Source organism: Orbicella franksi, chromosome 9 (genome assembly GCF_964199315.1).
Source record: "Orbicella franksi chromosome 9, jaOrbFran1.1, whole genome shotgun sequence".
NCBI lineage: Eukaryota > Metazoa > Cnidaria > Anthozoa > Scleractinia > Merulinidae > Orbicella > Orbicella franksi.
In genome coordinates this window covers 26,680,082-26,699,436 of record NC_138153.1, presented here as the reverse complement: position 1 = coordinate 26,699,436, position 19,355 = coordinate 26,680,082, and the positions used below count along the sequence as shown (strand labels likewise).

The following is a 19,355-nucleotide window of genomic DNA, read 5'->3' as shown; positions in this document are numbered from 1 at the left end:
TGCGTTGTATATCAGTTCAGTAGTTGAAATAAATCTAAGCTAAGCCATACACACAAGGAAAATACGTTTTACCTGGACAATCTATTACAGCACATTCTTGCCATGATGTCACGAAACAGTTATGTAAAGCTACGAAAGAAAGCCTGCCTAAACGAGCCATGGTAGATTAAATGAGGCACAGAAAATCACACCTTATAACCTTTTAGAGGAGAAAACTTCAGTGGTAAGACCATAACAGGGAGCTACATGTAAAATAAAATCGTAAATTTATTTGAAAGACCTTCACCCACACGTCATTTTCGTAACAGTATAAAAGGTTCAGCATGTTCAGTCGTTTTTAACCGCGGTGTTGGGCTGTTCTTCACCAAAAAAGTTGATTCTGATATCAAGAGCACGCTTGGCTGACTAAGGAGCGGCAGTGTAATCCATCAGTAAATGTTGTGTAAATCCTACTGAATGGTAACTGTCAGAGGTCTTGGGATGTTCTTCACCAAACAATTTGAATTTTGATATCAAGAGCACGCTTGGCTGACTCAGTAGCGGCAGTGTAATCCATCAGTGAATGTTGTGTAACTCCTACTAAATGGTAACTGTCAGCGGTCATTGGATGTTCTTCACCAAACAATTTCATTCTGATATCAAGAGCACGTTTGGTTGACTCAAGAGCGGCGGTTTAATCACTCAGGGAATGCTCTGTAACTCCTACTGAATAGTAGCTGTCAGCGGTCTTTGGATGTTCTTCACCAAACAATTTCATTCTGATATCAAGAGCACGCGCGGTTGACTCAAGAGCGGCGGTGTAATCACTCAGGGAATGCTGTGTAACTCCTGCTTCATGGTAACTGTCAGCGGCGTTGGGATGTTCTTCACCAAACAATTTAATTCTGATATCAAGAGCACGCTTTTTTGAATCAAGGGCGGCGGTGTAATCACTCAGGGAATGCTGTGTAACTCCTGGTGAATGGTAACTGTCAGCAGTCTTCGGATTTTCCTCACCAAACAATTTGATTCTGATTTCAAGAGCACGCTTGGCTGACTCAAGAGCGGCGGTGTAATCAAGAGCAGTCACGTAGCATGGCATTTTACTCCGTGAACGGGCTCAATCTTCGCTTACTGCTACTCATTCTTGAAGTTCTAGTGTTACTGATAACAAGTAACCATTGCCAAGATGACAACAGTTCCTTTTGAAAGCGACTGCACTTACATTTTATCAAAATATTGGCAACAACGCCAAACGAACACCGCCATTTTGGGACTGAAGACAGTCTCAGCAGCCCCACCGAAGAATTTCAAACGAAAATTTCATCACTCAGTGGTGATATACACCACAAATGGTGTGTCAACTTCCAATTCTCTCATATTGGAGCTTGAAATTTTCAAGGCTTGGGATGTTAACCCAAATCCCGACCCAACTACCTCAAGCGACAACAAGAAGGACAAGAAAAATGAACTGTACCCTCGAATATCTCTACCAGGAAATGGTCTCAAATTAGGGTAGTGGAACATAAATAATGTAACGGACACTAAGCTGGAGCAAATAAGGTTGTTACTAACCGCAAATCATTACGAAATTGATGTGCTTTTTCTCCTCGAAACCTTTCTCAAGCCAAACAAACCTGACTACATTCCACAAATACCTGGCTACACGTTTTTCAGGAAAGACCGACAAGGATTGAAGAAAGGCGGCGGAATTCCTGCTTATATCGCTAACAGATTTAAAGTCGAAAGAATTACAAGCCTGGATAAAAATGAACTTGAAACCATTTGGTTACAAATCCATCCATACAAATCAAATCGTCTGATACTCATAAGAGCTGTTTACCGCCCGCCTTCATCAACTGCGGACACATATGCCAGACTAGAGCTTAACATGGAAGCAGCGTATTTAAGAAACCAAGAAATACATGTTTCTGGAGACTTCAACATGAATTTCTCCTTCCTTGCATATAAAAAACATCGATTAGCGAAAGCCTTTAGAAGCTCAGTTAAATTTGAGTCAACTCGTAAATGAAGTTACACGTCCTGTGAGCTCTACATATCTCGACCACATCTATACAACGCATCCGGGTTTCATTGCTGATATTTCTGTGCCAAACATTGGTCTTTCGGACCATCTACCGAAATTCGAATTTGCAGGAGGATTGGACACTAGATACGCATGCAAAAGGTCAAACCACAAATCTTTTTAGGAAAACAAAGTGAAGTTTTTTTCGTTAAAAGATCGACGACAATAAAGGAAATCCGAAAGGTGTCTGGAAAGCTCTGAAATCGTTAAGCGGGACAAGCAAACCTCGAGTTCGTACCAATGAAATAACTACAGAAAATGGAATTGTCAGCAACGAAGCCGCCATCGCAAACAAGCTAAATGAATATTTTGTTAACATCCTAGAACAAATTGACAACAACAACGATGCTGGCGTAGATTTTAAAAAACACAAAGCTGACAAACTTTGTTCTCTCAAGATTAAATGCAGACGCAGTTTACAACATTCCTCTGTTAACGCCTAAGCAAAACATCGATATTAAAGATAAAATCTCTAGTAACAAGGCCTCTGGGTACGATGGCATCAGCGTACGCGTACTCAAGAAAATTGTACCGGTGTTTGCAAGTCCTTTATGCAAATTACTTAATCTTTCAATATCGACAACTGAACAGTTTTCTCAATCATTGGAAAATAGCTTAAGTTACACCACTGCACAAAGGAGGAGAACGAAATGATATCAACAATTACCGTCCGATGTCTGTTTTACCTGTCCTTTCGAAAATTCTCGAAAAGCACGTGGCCTGCTCTCTTTCTAATTTCTTATGCAATAACAACTTATGACACAAGCTGCAATCAGCCTTTAGGTCAGGAAACTCTACTGAAACAAACCTGATCAGACTTACGGATCAGATTATAAATAACGTGGACAATGACGAAGTGACAGGTCTCGTTTTTATAGAAAGTTTTTGATGTGATTGATCATGACCTTCTTCTTAAAAAAGCTGTCGATCTAGGGTGCTACTCCTTCTTCTGTTGCCTGGTTCAAATCCTACCTGTCTGAGAGGGAGCAGTTTATTTCGTCAGGGAAAACTACGTCTGAACAGTTGACGGTAAAGCAAGGTGTGCCTTAAGGGTCAATTCTAGGTCCGGTGCTTTTCCTTTTGTTCGTCAACTGTATGGCCCTTCACGTTCAAAAGTCAACTATGGACATTTATGCAAACGACACCACCTTGTCTTCGAGTTCAAACTGGAAAACCATACCATAATTAAATCAAACATTGTCACAGGACCTGAGTGAAGTCGAGAGATGGGCTAGCGAGAACAAAATGTATATGAATATGCAAAAAATAAAAGCTTTGTTGGTAACGGGGAAGCGTCTACGGAAGCGCATGGTCCAAGATACAGAAAAACCGGAAGCAAAAACGGATAACGCAGAAATTGAACAAGTCGCAAACCATGAACTTCTTGGTATGATCATTGATGAATATTTAACTTGCGAAGTGCATGTCGATGAACTTTGCAACAAACTTTCCGAGCGACTTGGCCTTTTACGCCGTATTAGAACAATCCAGATGGATGCCTCGGATTATACAGGATTAGAGAGCGAAACGATCGACAACAACAAATTAGAGGTTTCGTGGACAATGAAACCTCCGACGACCCGCGCAATCCATGGTGGTCGACAGAAAGTCTTCGAGGCTGAGTTAAGCAAAATAGTGCTAAATTCTTAGAAGACAAAGGATCGTTTGATATACGTTACTGACATTAGATTGATGTTTGCATGCTCTTCGTTTAAAACCGATTTCTCCCGTTATCAAATTTTAGAAACTCTTTTATTTTTATTTCTATTGTAATTAATATCTATTGCTAATGTAGTTTTTATTATTTGTATTTTTGTATTTTTTTAGGGGGCCACAAGTTCATCAGTGATGTTAGTTACTGTTACGTGTCACCCTCATAAAATAAAATCTCTTACTTACTTTTGTAATCCATCAGTGAATGCTGTGTATCCCCTACTGAACGGTAGCTGTCAGCGGTCTTTGGATGTTCTTCACCAAACTTTTTAATTCTGATGTGAAGTGCACGCTTGGCTGACTCAAGAGCGGCGGTGTAATTACTCAGGGAATGCTGTGTAACTCCTACTGAATGGTAGCTGTAAGCGGTCTTTGGATGTTCTTCACCAAACAATTTAATTCTGATATCAAGAGCACGCTTCCTTGACTCAAGGGCGGCGGTGTAATCACTCAGGCAATGCTGTGTACTTCCTACTGAATGGTAGCTGTCAGCGGTCTTGGGATGTTCTTCACCAAACAATTTAATTCTGATATCAAGAGCACGCTTCTTTGACTCAAGGGCGGCGGTGTAATCACTCAGGCAATGCTGTGTACTTCCTACTGAATGGTAGCTGTCAGCGGTCTCGGGATGTTCTTCACCAAACAATTTAACTCTGATATCAAGAGCACGCTTCGCGGACTCAAGGGCGGCGGTGTAATCACTCAGCGAATGCTGTGTAACTCCTAGAGCATGGTAGCTGTCAGCGGTCTTGGGATGTTCTTCACCAAACAATTTAACTCTGATATCAAGAGCACGCTTTGCTGACTCAAGGGCGGCGGTGTAATCACTCAGGCAATGCTGTGTACTTCCTACTGAATGGTAGCTGTCAGCGGTCTCAGAATGTTCTTCTCCAAAAAATTTAACTCTGATATTAAGTGAACGTGTGAACGATGTGATAGCTTCTGTGTAGTTGCCTTTCCGGTATTGAATTTTGCCTAGGTCGAAATAGTTCCTGGCTAGCGCCTTCTCCTGTTGTTCTTGACTTTTACCACTCTTGTCTTTTTTTTTAGCGCTTTGTTGCAGTGCGCGTTTGTGAAAGTTTATCTTTTCCTCTGTAAGCGTTAAAGAGTCTTTATCCCTACCAAGTGACTCGAGCACATTAACGACATTGCGATGAAAGGTAAACCAACCAGTTTTAGTGCTGTTGAGTGTTGCTTCACAGTCGTTTATTATGGTAAGCAACAAGTCGCCAAGAATTTGATTGTTTTCAGAGGTAGAGAAGTTTGCTATTACTTCGCTCACAAGAAAGATAACTTCAGCTTGAAGAGGCTGGTTTTCCGACGGAATTGCTTTGTTTGCCGGAATGATGCGTTGTTCACCAACTTTCTTTATTTCTGGCTCTGGCAAAGGTATCACCAGTAAACAATTGTCTCTGGCATCTCTGCATTCCTTTAGTGCCTTTAGATAAAAGTTGGATGAGCTCACGGAATCATTTTTGCTTTGGTAATAGATTGCAAAAATTTGAAAAATAACAATCCTCAAAATGGTGTGCTCTTGACTTGTGTTCATGGAGGAAAGCGCTTCTTCCAAAACTTTCAGTCCATCCTCTGTCTTTCCGATAACAAGCTGATGGAGTCCATAGTAGAACAAGTGTTTTCCTTTCTCTCCATCACAATGGGAAGAAGTTGGCACTTTAACAGCCTTGGACATAGAAAGCAACTTCTCTGTGTTTCCACTTGCGCCCCAGGTCACTTTGCCAAACGCCTTGGAAGTAAGTAGGTTCCGGTAGGAAACATTTTTCCCAGTCTGATAAGCCGCAATTATTGCTGAATCGAGAATTTTGTCAAATGTAGAACCCTCAACAAAAAAGAGAGTGCCAAGAAACAACTCTGCTTTCGCCAAAACATGGAAAACTCTGTCGGCTGTTTTCGACTCCAAACAACCATCAATTAGACTTTGAACAATGTTTTTTTCCTCTTCATAGAACTCAATGAACGCAGACATGGAATGCCCAGAAAGGAAATTATTATTTAGTTCCTAGAACAGGGCAATGTAAAATGCATGGAAGCGAGATTTTGAGACGAGAACTGTTTCTTTCAGGTCAGCTTCTCCCTTTTCTCTTGCAAATGACTGAATTAGTTTATGCATAGAGAATTTGCCAAACTCTGAAGAACAATCAATGAGAGATTTTCTCTGAAGTCTTCGCAACACCTTCTCTGCTTCGGTTGTTCTGGTTATCCCCAAAACAGCTGCGGAAATCTTTAAATCAAAATGCGCAGGAAGAATACACAAAGATACCAGTGCCTCTTGGTCTTGTGTAGAAAGTCTCTGGAAAGACGACTCGAAAAGAGATCTCAGTCTCGAATTGCTTGGATAATCAGGGTTGTCCAAGATTTCTACAATGTTTTCTGTACGCCCCATGAATTCAAGATACTGACTTGACAGAGTAAAATCTTCAGAAATGGAGGAACACAGTAATTTTATGGCTAAGGGAACCTGCCCACAGATTTGTGAAACTTTTGTCAAATCAGAAGAGCTTGCTTCTGGGAGAAATTTTCCAGCTAGGGTTTGACATGACAGTTTGTCTAGCTCTCTTATTCTGACAGACTTGTTTCCCTGAAAATGTAAATTCAAATAGGGGAACGACTTTCTTGTGGTTAAAAGAAAGTTGACCTTGTCACTACGATTGAGGATTTCTTCGATGAGGTTAAAAACCTCCTCCTTTACGTTTGGCACACCACATTCAAGCAGGTCATCTGCATTATCCAAGATTATAACACAGCGATCCGATAGTCTGTCAAAAATTAAGCAAAGCTCATCGCCAGCTGATAAATCCTGCAACTTATCAGTTTCAAGTGTCCCAGCTTGTCGGAACAGACTAAGAAATTTGGACGTTAAATCGCTTTTTGACTTGAGCCCACGTAATGAGAGAAAGTAGACGGGCAGCTCACGTGCTTGAAGATGATGACCCACGGCGATGGCAACGGACGTTTTTCCAAACCCTGGCGAACCCCAGACGGAGACGAGTCGGGTAGATTCGGAAGTCATGTGACCAACAATTTCGTCACATTCTTCCTCACGGCCAATGAAGTAGGGAACTTTTGGAGGAAGGTTTGATCTCGGTAGAAATGTTTTAAGTCCTGTAAATCAATTAACCAACAAATAAAAATCAAATAAACGAACGAACGAACGAACGAACGAACGGGAAGATGGATGGATGGACGGACGGACGGACGGATGGATGGATGGATGGATGAATAAATAAATATGTGCACTAGAGGCTAGTAAAACATTGCTACTCAAGAGATAGAATATACAAAACAAGTATTATATAACATACTTTTCCTTCAGGCCAAAGTTATTCGGAGGCTAATTATTGCAAATGCGGGATTAGAAAAGAAAACATTTTTTGTTTATTCTTTTTGTTTTAAGTCAATTTTTTCTCACCAATTTTCTTGAAGGAGACAACAAGTGTCTTGCGCAAGTCATTGCTGCCATTTTATGAAACAATTTAAAGTTTTCGTTAACCCGGGACTAGCTTAGCGCTTCTCAAACAGTAGGGAAGGGAGACTTTTGAGGTCATCACCAGCTTTGGCTGCTTGAAACTTCAAAAGCACTGAGGTAACGAACTCCTAAAATTTATTTGGGAACAAATTGCTAGGACTTATCATCGCTCAAGGATCTTGTTGTTTGAATTTTCCTGTTTTAAATGAAAATAACTTGAAACATTTCTTGCACTAGCGTTGTTCTAGATGTTGACTACGTTTGAGCCAGTTTTAGTGGTTCTCTAACGCTTTTAAAATAAACATCAGAAAATCCAACATGGCGTCTGTTCAGAAATACTGACGCATTTCTTTGTCGTATGACGTCATAGTTCCATGTTGTGGACTTCAAAGGAAATAGCTTGAACGAGCAATAAATCCTCAGGTTTCAGTGTGACAGCTCTTATGTTATAGAGTGCGGGCTCAACCACCCCTTCCCCCAGGATCCGCGAGACCACGAAACTCCGTCTGAATATTGTTAGTCCATTTTAATTAACTGGCCCATTTCATTCCAGAGGTTTGATAAAGCTAGCAATCTACAGTTGCTAAGTCACTCTTATGTTGAGATTTCTTTTCCGCTGACCATATAGACGGCTGAAGTAATGTAATTTTAGTTTCACTACTAGATTACGAAAAATTCTTTCTTTTATACATAGGTAGCCGATGGTCACTCACCGAAACGGGAAAAAGGGTAGCGTCCTATTTTAGCGTGCCTCTACTTACAAGTCCTCTTCTATGGTAGGCACCTATTGGAGTTTATCAAAGGATTGTAACTTGAAATAAAAACTCTGGAGTGCTGCTTATTTACCTGGTCGCTCAGTCTTGAGAAGCTCTTTAATCTCGGCAATTTTCTCATTCGCCATTTCTTGGTTTGCAGTTGCCTTTTCAATGGTCTTTCTCAACTCTAAGGCGTCTTCTTGTCGTTCCTGCCTCGACTGAGCAAGATCTGACCTCACACCCATTAGTTCATCCTCCACATTTTCCTTGAGAAAGGTGATTTCTGTTAGCAACTCCTTTGTGATGTCGTCTTTTAACTTGCAAACTTTTTCTGTGGGAAAGTCCGACTCGGTCAAACTTCCAACGGCATCAATAGGGTCAGTCGTGATTCCAAGAGCAGTGATGGAGTCTTTGGTGTGTTGAATGTATTGATCAAATGTCTTTTTGTCAATCTCGGAACTGAATGAGTGACAAAATGCATTTCTTAGGAGTCGCAGCTGATCAATCGCCATTGCAAACGTTTCAGCATGATTTCCGCTCAAGCTTACCACGGAAGAATGAAAGGTTCCATGAGGCAGCTTACAGTGCTTCAAGTACAAATCACTGAGTATCCGGTGATGACCTGTTGTGTCTGGTAAAGCGAATGACTTCGCGTAGATAGTGGCCTGGAACAGGGCGCTATAATCCCATTCTTCGTAAGGGAGGTGTGTGGGTACTTTGGTCTTACCACCCTCTGTAGCAAGGAACATGTTTCGCACAGCAATGGAGTCATCCCACGGCTGGTAACCAGGGAGATGTGCAAAGGTATTGTCCCACATTTGTTTAAAGGTTTGGCGTAGCACCTTGGGTATCTCATCCAGGACAACAAAAGCAAACTTGAAATAGTTCAACTGTTCGTTCGTAAACGGCTGTAGAGCCATTACTGATAGCAATACACTAATCCCAGTGAAAAGTGTTTATATTGCCAAGACGACAATACTGTCCCTGTTAAAAGAACGACACAGAACAGTTATCATTGTATGGTGGCCTTGGCAGCGATTGAAAAATTGAAAAATTAAAGCGAAATCCGATACGAAATCGAGCAATTTCAATTTTTAACGGAGAAAACCTGGTATCATAGTATAACTTTAAGTATGTTACATACATAGCAATAACTAATCCCGGTGAAAAGTGTTTATATCGCCAGGACAATACTGTCCCTGTTGAAAGAACAACAGTGAACGTAAATCAAGGAGTGATTAGAACAAAATCGTTTCAAAATATAAAAAATATTGTTTTTTTAGGATGAGAATTTATATCTCAGGGTATAAGACCCCCTTAAGCTATAAAAAAAATCCAAGTGGGGTAAAACACCTTTGAAATCATGGATGGGTGGTCTTTTTATTTTTTAATTTTAGTCCTGAAATTCACAAAGTATGACCACCATAGCTTGAATGCTGTTTTCATAGGAAAAAATTCAAATCAGCGCGGCCCCCCAGGCTAAATTGGATAAAACGCTGGTTTAAACAAATCCTTTAGTACTTGTATTTAGAGCGGGACTCCGGGGGCACCACAACTATAGGAAGAGAACCACATGCATGCATGGAAATAAAAAAAACATGCAACTCATTTTGATGGTCAACATGGCTAGCGGCGTGGATCGCGGGCGCGGGCGCCCTACGAAGTCGCACAACACGGCGACCATACTCCAGCTAATCCCAAGTTATGCAGCCTTGGTTTACGGTGCACAACTTTGATATCGGACATCCTTGTTATGGTTAATTGACCCCTGTCAAAACAAATTATCCCGCTGAACAGCGTCACGTGACCGTATCGCAGCCTCAGGTTTAGAGACCAAAAACTGCAAGGGACCGCATACGATAAACGCTGTCAAAGTAGGATCTACAAGAGATCTGATCAGCTCAGATCTAATCTCTTGTAGATCCTACATTGGCAGCGTTTAGCGTATGCGGTCCCTTGCAGTTTTTGGTCTCTAAACCTGAGGCTGCGATACGGTCACGTGACGCTGTTCAGCGGGATAATTTATTTTGACAGGGGTCAATTAACCATAACAAGGATGTCCGATATCAAAGTTGTGCACCGTAAACCAAGGCTGCATAACTTGCAGTTTCTGGTTTCTCATTTATGTATTTTCGAACCCATAGTTAGTGGAGGGGACTATGTCGAACCGTAGGTCTTTCAGATCCGATACGCTGCGTTTTAAAGCATGGTACTGGCCATGCGGTTTAATGTACAGGCTGGCTTTATTCAGCCACATTTATTTGTTTGCTTTTCGAAACACCAATCGTGGCACTTTGTCTCCTTGTGTCCCGAAACACGTGATGTGGTAAAGCGTGCTTCGGGGCGCAAGTGCATGAGTTCAAAGTAGGGAACTTGATATAGTGAACGGGTCATTTTGCAATTTATGTGCGTTGGCTGTTGGGCTGGCGTTCTATATCTTCGCTACACAGTGCTGACGAGTCCCAAGAAGGACGAAACAGCTGTCCACTGTTGCGATCCTGCTTTATCGGTTCTTGCCATTGGTGTCTCGAAATTTTTTCACTTAGTATCAGCCTTGCAGTCTATTGTTTGTCAGGTTTAGAGCTCACCAAGAACTGGGTTTTGGTTGGATCGCCGGCTCAAGCAAGTTTAACTTGATATAATTTGGGCCTTATACTTCGGAAGCCGGTTAACGCTAACCCAGGATTAAAAGTTAACCGAACCCTAAATTTTTCTTGTATAATTCCGTTTTGCACTGCCTATGCTTTGTGTAGTTTGAGGTCATTCAAATTCAAAAGAGAAGGTCACAGAATATAAACTGAAGACCTCACCACAAAGTTACAAAACTCAAATCAAGATTCTCGTTTATCCTGGGTTAGTTTAATTTAGCTTGGAACAACCCGGTCCAGGAACTGCGCTTTTAGGCTTGGCTAACTCTATTTAAAAAATAAAGAAGCCTCGACTGTGTTCTGTTCTGTTGTAAAGTACGCAGGAAGCGGTAGAGCACGAAAGAACTACAGGGGAAAACACGAGAAGTAGTCGAGTGTTTTTTGCTACTTTTTGAGTTTTTGACAAAGCACGCTGTTTCAACCAATCACAACGCGCGTTATATGGAAACTTTATTATAAATATTAATAAAATTTCCTTATAACGTGCGCTCTGGTTGGCTGAAACAATCTGATTTAATTATTAGAGTGCAGATGCGCGGTAAGATAATTTTCAAATTTTTGCTTTGGCTTGTTGACAAATGTGACCCAAATTAAACGTCCCCTTTGAAGCAGACAAACGAAACGGCAACGAGCTATTTGTCTGCAGTAAACATAGCTGTATGGAGACCATTGTCAACAAAAGTAGTGTTTAAGCTGTACGAAAACAAGAAGTTTTAATTTGCTATATTCCGACAAAACAGCAGTAACGTAGAGAAATAACCAAATTCTCAATCTAGCAAAGCTTCGGCGATAAAAAAAAATATATTTGTTAAAAAGGCAGAAATTAAACTTTAGATGTACAACAAGACAGGGACACAGGGCGTACATAGCATGGCAAAGGTGGCGTAGAAGTCTTCTCAATTCGTATACAAGATCTCTGCCAACTTAGCTTGTGAACAGGCGCCCTACTGTGTTTTATGGGAAGGAAAAAAACGGGGGAGCGGAGATAGCCGAGAGTGGTCTGGAGAGGGAAAAATCCCACCCCGTTAGTTTCGCTTCGCTCGTTCCATTTTGTTTTTTCGGCCTCGTTGGGAGCCTGTTCACAGACGGTGCCAATTCTCCCATATTATCCAGTAGGCCTGTCCCAGTTGTGCTCGGCAACTTTCGAGCAACTGTTTAGGGTTCTAGCAACATCGACCAAGCTTTGTCTTTCTGAGCAACGTTTGAGAAAAATATAGGTTTAGAGCACATATCAAGCACGGAAAAAGTCAACGATTTCATACAAAACGTCAATTCAATTTAATTATGCGAATGTCTTGAATGTTTATCAACTTTTTGAAGTTTGAACACATAACCTGTCACTTGACGTCAATCGAACCATGTGTTTCGTTCCGTTGGCTAAGAGTGTCCTTAAACTTTCGCCTATATTTACGAGCAACTCTTTAAAGCTAAGTTTCAAGCTATTTTTCTTCACCGATGTTAGCAATTATTGTGAAGAACGAAAAATAACGCTTTTAATTAACGTTTATATAAAAATATCAAGACATTTTGGTAGCAACGATTAGGGACAGGCCTATTATCCAGGAGTCTCCTGGATACAGACCGAATCCACCGGTCTCCCGTACGAATCACCACTTTTACTTTGGCCAATAATTATCATTTTCGGGGGAAATATTTGGAATATTTGCCGATGCATTTTTGTGGTGGAATCTGCAAAATTCTCCTTCTAACGACGCTTTTTAAGGTCGAGAAAGTAAAACTGCCAATGTACTAGCTTACTTCTTCTTACGTGATGCATGCTGGGAAAAAAATTATCCGTGATGCGTGATTCGATGGAAGAATTCAGCGTGATGCGTCATTGGAATCCTGAAGCAAAATTTCACCTCAAAGTGACCTGGAGAATCAAAATTTACCTTCGACACTTTTTTTTTCGTTGTTATTGCATCGTTTAGGAAAGTCAGCGTGATAACGGAGCGGCCGGGAAAATACAGAAACAGGCGAAGGGCGGATTTAATCCTCGTACTACAGCTCGTTCCTGGATTAGCGTGCGCCGCCTGGTGTGGATCTTAATAGGGTATTTCATACTTGATTTATGCATCACTCAAGTCCAATCGATATCAAAATAGAAATAGATTTAGAAATCGATATCGCAGCCACACATAATCTCATTGTTTAAGTATCAATCTACTTGTCGTTTAAAACTTTGTCTAAATCCTCTTCACATACACTTCGAAAACGCAAAGATGCTGCCGCCATTTTGTTCTGTTCTGAACAACCGCACGCTTCTAGGCTACCACAAGCTTTGTAGCTTTAATTCTTACCGTATTAAAATAAAGGTTTTATGTTTATGTTTATGTTTACTCACTATCTACAGTAGAATAAGAGAACGGCATTCGTGATAGAACGTGAGTAGATTTATACTAAACACTGTTAGCTCTTATCACCTGTCTTATGCTCGATTGTATTTTTATCGAGCGAATTCTATTATTCTGCTGTTATCGAGCAAAGCAAACTCGAATGACTCTGGGGCTAAGTTTGAATAAAATTACTCAGTATTAAGATCTATTAAATCGAATCTTTTATATTGGGTGATCAGATTGAACCCTTGGGAGAGAGAAAGCATACATTGCAATAGGTTTTAGCCACCGAATTAAGCGAGCGAAAAATGATAGTCTGTGGTTCCGCTTTGAGTACCTTGTAAACAGAAAGTTTATATATACAACACTCTCACTTACCTTCAAGGCCCCTTTAGTATTCTGGATATTTCGAGGATATTCCTTAAAGAAACAAGAACTCTGTGCACGATTGTGGTAAAATGACACAATTTACCGAACGTTAAAAGGAAGTCTGTTGAATTTTCTGAAGCCTTTTTCGTCAGTCTTTTTCCGTGTCGATTCTGTGAATTTTAATGATTCCGTAGCATGATGCAATCCTAACACATCCCAGAATACAATAATTATAAAGGCGAAAACATTATTTTCAGTCATAAACTGAATGAGGCAGAAAGGATCCACAAGACCACGTCTTCTAAGTGATAAAGTGCAGATGGCACTAACTTTCTTAGATATGTAAAGTAGGTCAAAAATGAAGATGTCATTGGCTAAAAAAAGAAAATACTCTTCATTGCTGAATAGCATGCAACGAAAACTAGACATGACGTCAACATTGGCGTTGATAAAACAAAACAAAACAAAACAAAAAAACAAGTTCTATAAAAACAAGTTAAGTGTTGTCAACACCGTTCAACTTGGTTTCTTTCTTGCTCTGTAAGTCGATCATCACCTTGTAGTACTGACGTCTCTTTTCCCACCTCGATCAATAATGCTGAATCCGAATGCAGGTCTAAACGAGAGAGCTTTTAATATGTTTTGAACGAAGCTGCGTAGACAAGTGAATATATCTTGCATAATTAAAGGCCAGCCGAGTGTCACGGGCTGCGCAGGTGCAAGATTTCTTTTTCCATATAGGCTTAAAATTCCTTTTGAGCGGCGATATTTAACCTTACTGTGTTCTTTTAGTATTAAGAAAAAGTAAAGTTCTCAAAACTAAATTATTTTGAGGTCAGTCTGCGTTTAATAATTTTAACTTGTTCCGTGTTTCCGGCCCCGTCGGTCGCAGCGTAATCATAATACACCAATAGTAATTGTTTCGTGTCAATAGTTTTTTTATCTCGAAAGATTTCTTAGTTAAATACTGCTACTAACAGCCACGTTAATGCAGATTCTACAGTAAGAAACGATTTAACGGTCGCGATACGAAATCATCTTACAAATCTTGCCGTAACATATTGCACTCCATTTTAATACTGTCGAATTGCAGCACGATCCACACATCTTTTAAATTAACCGTCATATGAAAATATTAAATGTAAATGTTTTTTTTACTAAATTTGCGAACTAGTAGCAGACAAGAAATAACTTTGAGATTAAAACACACAGTTTTAAATTTGAAAAACATGTTTCGGATGACCAACATCCATCGATCTTCAGTTGCAAATACAAATGAACCGCTAGTCGGTGTGGTATAAAAGCGAACTTTCATAGAATATACGAATACTAAATAACAACATGAATATGAAGCACTAGAAGATACAATAGTTAAATTTTCACGAACGCGTGTACAAGATGTCGGTTTGTCTCGTTGACATAACAGGCGCTGCAGCCTGCGCAAGAAAATTTGTAAATAACATGGGATCGTGACAATTTAGATATGGCATCTTTGGCACTAAATAAGTTCTTGATCTTGTATGGCGTAAACACTAACTTGATGTCTAAGTTCTTGCAAGAGAATTGGGTTAAGCGCTTGATTCTGTGTTGAGCGTTGCTCGAGAAATTTATCCTTCCAAATTATCCCTTTTATGACAGCTTTCTCTCTGTGTGTTCAAGGCAAGGGCTATCCATTGTAGTCAATATTTTCCTTTGTTCACGCAACACGACTGGCTCTGACGCCATTTTGAATCCCGGGTTTTGAATTTGCCGAATTCAAACTTGAAACTGATTCCGCCTGAACTTTTCACGTTTCGAACGAAACGTTGCACATGAGCAATTTACGACATTGTCCCTTAAAGCGATGTGCAACAGATTTGACAGGTCAGTTCAGTAAGTCACGTACTACTGCCGTGGAATGCAGCGCAAAGCCTTACTGAGACAAGGCTTTATACAATCTACTCCCGATAACTCGAACCCTCCCTGACTCGAACTTCGCTCTAACTCGAACCAAATCGATTTGCCCTGGATTTTCGTCATACATTTACTGTAATTTTACCCTCGGTAACTCCAGCCCTCGATGACTCGAACCTCCCGGTCATTTTCTGCATAATTTTACCCTCGATAAGTCGAACCATGTCTGTCAGAACGTGACAAGTTAAAACAAACAGTGTACTGGAAAAAACAAAAAACAGCCAAATTTATTTTGAAGTAGCCCGACATTGTTCTCTTTAAAAAAACCTGTACAGTTCACAGTTCCTGAACTTCTCCCTGCTGCTTTCCTTTGTTATAGTTTTCACATTACGTTACGTTCCGATTTATACACTAATTTAGAGGTGTATTGTTTTATTTTCACTCGCGGACTTCTCTATTCTGTTATTAATTTTATTAAAATGTACACTGCATGAATAGAAAAACATCAAACACCGTTTCCAGTCATTTGTTCTCAACTCCCGATAACTCGAACTCCTGATAAATCTCCCTTCTCAAACTCACTAATAATTCGTCTAGTTAAAACAAAGAAAATCACAACCGTGAAGGAGGTTTGGTCTTAATTACCATAGATTTTACTTCTCCGTTTGCTCCTTTTTTTATCAAACACTCAAGAAAATGTTTCAATGGTTATCCAAACACCTCGAATTTCGTCAAAAATACTCGAGCTCCGCTGCGCGTCGTATTTCAATTCTCTTCTCGGTGTTTAGATGTCCCGATGAAACACTGTCTCTCGTGTTTGATATATTACTTGAATTGAAGGGTTGAGTTATCCGAAGTCGACTGTAGTTTACACTAAAAGAGATTTTCCCGCGTTCGTAAATGTTTCCGGATTCATCAATTTTAGAGTATTCGGATTCGTAGGCGTTTACACTGAAAGGGTGTTCTGATTCCTAACCATTTCCACATGAAGACAACTCCGGGGACATTCATGAATGAATGGTTAACAAGTTGTCTGCTGTCTCGACAACAAGCAACAAAATGTCGCCAAAAAGAAGGCTAGGGCTACGGTGAGACAGTCTGAAGTTTTCTTTGCACTCGCGGACCACGCTATGGTTGTCCATCATGTTGTCCCACTAGGCATTTGTACCGGGTTTTATATAAAACCGTCGGGGTGAGGTCTTCGATCGTGCCATCCTCTTCGTCTCCGATGAAGTGTGGAGGACGTAAACATTGTCGTTGTCTCAGGAATATGACTTTCGCCATCATAAAATTGATTGTCGGCACTTGTAATAGAGCTGTAATAGAATGAGGCAACAGCGACCGGCCGCCATCATATGACTACTAGGCTAAGTCCGCCTCTTATGTTATATCACGAATTCAAAAGACCGCAGGCGGAAAAATAACCGGATTGGGAAGAAAATCGTTTACACGACAAAACTCTACGGATTCAAAAGTTTTCGTATTCAAATTCCCACTTGAACTGATTCCGGATTCAAAATCTCCGGGGACACGCCCAAACCGGGAAATTCCTATTTCGGATTCGTCCTCTTGTGTGTAAACGGCAAAACCAATCCAGTACTAAAACGTTCCGGATTCGTCAGGAATCCGGAACAATTTCGGCTTAACAGTGCCTTTCAGCCGTCTCGGATGTCCTTGCTCCTGAAGATTCAAATTGTTTAAGTGCAAGGGAAATTTAAAAATATTATAGTAGCACTTGATATTCAAGAAATATAAAGTGATATTAACTTTTTGCATGAAATTTCTACCAAACAAATGGCCCCCTCCCTTGCACATGTTGCTGCACAGTCCGGCTAAACTGCCCTGCATAATCAACTTCGGCTGTTACTTCCTAGCAAAACTTTGGCCCTCAGAACTCTTCCTCAACCTCCCCTATTGCCATTCACCCGATCAAAATGTGCCCAGTTGAGAGTATATATACTGTGACGCTCCTATAAATACGCCTGCATTACAGGCTAGTCTTGGTCAATTTCAATGAAAATTAAGACCACCCCGGCCCTCCCTCATTTCAATAATGGAAACAATAGCGCGGTTTGGTTGTAACTTGAGTTCAACATTAATTCGGGGGGAGGGGAGGGGCGGGGATGTAGGGTGGTTTAATTTCTTTTTAAATCTGACCAAGATAGTAGGTTACAGAAATCACCATCTTTAAGACCACTGTAGGAAAAAGAATGAAATTTACGGGCTTAATTTACCGCCCTCATATTTTAGAAACATCCTCTGCCTGTCGTCCAAGCATTTCACTAGAGTTTCCCACTTGCATCGCGCCAAATTTATCGGTGGATTTTTCCACCGGTGACGTAAGTACACATTAACCAATGAAGAAACAAGTATTGACTATAGGTCATGACGTCACGCGCGATCAACGACACAACTTGCTGAGCAAATGTTTGCTGAGTTCAAATACTACAAAAATCTTTTTTCATTTCAATAGCTTTTGATCTCGGATATACTTAAGGATATGAATTTAATGGGAGCTATTAAATACGGTCTATCTAACTCAATTTCAAGTCTTTGAAAGAAGAAAATGGAAAAGCAGTGGAAGGCTATTTATCCGACCAATACGTGTTCATTTACTGATGGACGCGAGCTGAGCTCCTACGTGATCCAGATCGCTTGAGAGAATTAAGTTTGGACCTTTCGAAGAAGAACGGAGGCGTTCCTGCAGTTTGCGTAATTGTTGCACTTAGTTTTAGTTAATTCAATGAATGACCAAGTTTCTTCTCTACAAAGAAAGAGCATCGCAGCAAGTTTTCCTCGGCCGTTTTACCGTGTTGAAAGCAGTCGTTGATCGATGAAGGTCTTTTGGGAACTGTGCATTTATTCTCTGCCGTTCGTTACGACTTCGATTCTCAACTTTATTTAATCAAGAGAGCTTTACAGAATTAAAGTTCTCCTCGACTAATTCCGTCTTTCTTAGTTAATTCGGATTCTTGTCGGTACAAGCTAGATCTACATAAGTTTATGGCATTTGTCAGGCAGTTTTCTGGTCGATCGCTAACCTGAGTATTAGGCCTTTCTTAGCAAGAGGGCAGGGGTAGGGGAAAATTGCAGAGAAAGGCCTGACACAAACGTTTTAATTGGCTTATGTCGAACATCCAAAATCTGGATGTTACGCTGATTAGATAATACACAATGCAACATAACGTCACACTACCTGAGGTAAAAGCATTTCGTGTGGTGGTAAATTCTTTTCTGTCGAGATATTCATCAGGCTCGTTCAGAGCTTGTTGTTTCATCGTCGAGCTCAGAGTATCGGGTCAGAAAACAGAGTTCTCTTTTCTGAAGGTCTTCGCTGAGCCCCTTCAGTTTCATGTTCACAAGTGCCTTTTTTTTTTTGCTGCTTCGCCTTTGGCGTCACTCCAGTTGGGGATCGCTGGCCTCGAACAGGAATTGAACCTCTTGGACTGGCTATCGAAGGAGTTCGTGGAGTGCTTTCCTTGGCCTCCTCGAGTGCCCTACCACCCGCTAATGTCTCCAGTAACTCCGTGAACAGTCTGCAGCAATTCACTATTTTCCTAGCGCATTTTTTGCAAACAGACCTTTTGCCGTCTTCACTACCTTGAATGTCACTGAACAATCCTCAACTTGAGAAATAATTCCACAAGAATGACAGGTTCTTCACACAAAACATTAGAAAACTCTTTGTACGAAGTTTCAGAAAACAGCGGTACTGTAGCGACACACCTTCCATACTCTGTGTGAAAATTTTCGAGGCAAATTGTGCAAATATTATCGGAAACCATTACAAACACGGACGAAACTGGATTATTTGCTCAAATTCTCGCCGTTGCAATTGTGATCTGTGGTACATGCAAGTAAACATGACAGCCGGAAATGATTCTAATTGCATTGGTTCATACGTACAATGACGCTTGTCACGTTATGAGGAGTTGGAAGACTGCAATACAGACCCTCGTGTCAGGCTTTTCTTTGCCGGGTGTTTCCTCCTCCTCCTACCCTGCGAGTAAGAAAAGCCTGATACTCAGGCTAGTCGATCGCTGGTTAATCTAGACTAAAACAAATAATTCTCGATGAGGTGGGCATTGGGGT

At 40.7% G+C, this 19,355-nt stretch overlaps 1 pseudogene across 1 annotated transcript; it reads right to left on the bottom strand.

The window, feature by feature from the left end:
- Positions 1 to 28: 28 nt before the first annotated feature.
- LOC145498212 (uncharacterized) lies at positions 29 to 14,429 on the bottom strand (annotated as a pseudogene). Its single transcript, XR_014050830.1, has 5 exons — positions 13,380 to 14,429; positions 8,109 to 9,001; positions 3,961 to 6,898; positions 3,814 to 3,829; positions 29 to 1,027 (listed from the first exon to the last, which is right to left on the bottom strand). The product of XR_014050830.1 is annotated as an uncharacterized LOC145498212 (transcript).
- Positions 14,430 to 19,355: the final 4,926 nt, after the last annotated feature.